Source organism: Phalaenopsis equestris, unplaced genomic scaffold (assembly GCF_001263595.1).
Source record: "Phalaenopsis equestris unplaced genomic scaffold, ASM126359v1 Scaffold000969, whole genome shotgun sequence".
Classification (NCBI taxonomy): Eukaryota; Viridiplantae; Streptophyta; class Magnoliopsida; order Asparagales; family Orchidaceae; genus Phalaenopsis; species Phalaenopsis equestris.
Window position 1 is genome coordinate 166,683 of NW_018165408.1, and position 837 is coordinate 167,519.

Here is an 837-nt window from a genome sequence, read left to right on the forward strand (position 1 = left end):
AAATCCATGCAGATTTTCATTACAAGAGAGAAACGAAAGAAAAACATACAACAAAGGCTTGTTCTCTCCACAAAAGTAGTACCTCTCCCTCTCATACAACAAATCTCTCAAAAACTCATAAGAACTCAAAGGGAAAAACCACCCCTTGTGGTTTCAATCCAAAGGAAGGAGAAAACTTTAAGGGATGTACCCTCTCGAATCAACATCCCGCCTTTCTTCTAGATTCAAGACACCCAAGATACCCTAAAATCGGCCTTATGAGCAAATTTATAGGCAGAGCTCAACAAAGGCAACAAAACTCTTGCCAAAATAGCTTCGGTGGGCGGGTGTAGGTGCGCTTTGAATTCAGCGCAGGTGTGTTGGTCCTGTGCAGGTGCACCGTGTATTGTAGAGAGAAGGGCACAGGTGCACTAGACTGGCGTTTTACGGTGGGCACGGGCACACCGTGCACGCCCCTAGGCGTCTTTGTTAAAGTAGGTGTGTTTGATGTATGGTGTTGGTGCTCTGGTTTCAAAACCCCCTTTTTGTGTTGTTTTGCACTTTTTTCCACTCAAATTTCACATCTATCTATCTTCTGCACAACTAAGACAAAAATACCCTACTCAAGCATAATATTAGTATACATGATGTAAATTTTCTTATGAATATCTCACAGTTTCTAGTTCATTTACCGTGATATCTGATGATTACTAACCATTAGATAAATTTCCAACGAAAAACAAATGACCTTTCGACGGGCTATCAATAAAAAAGACAACCATTTTTAACAGCCAATAACTCTAACAAAAAGCAGAGAAAAACAACAATTTCCTTTTATACTCCATATTGCTGATGGTT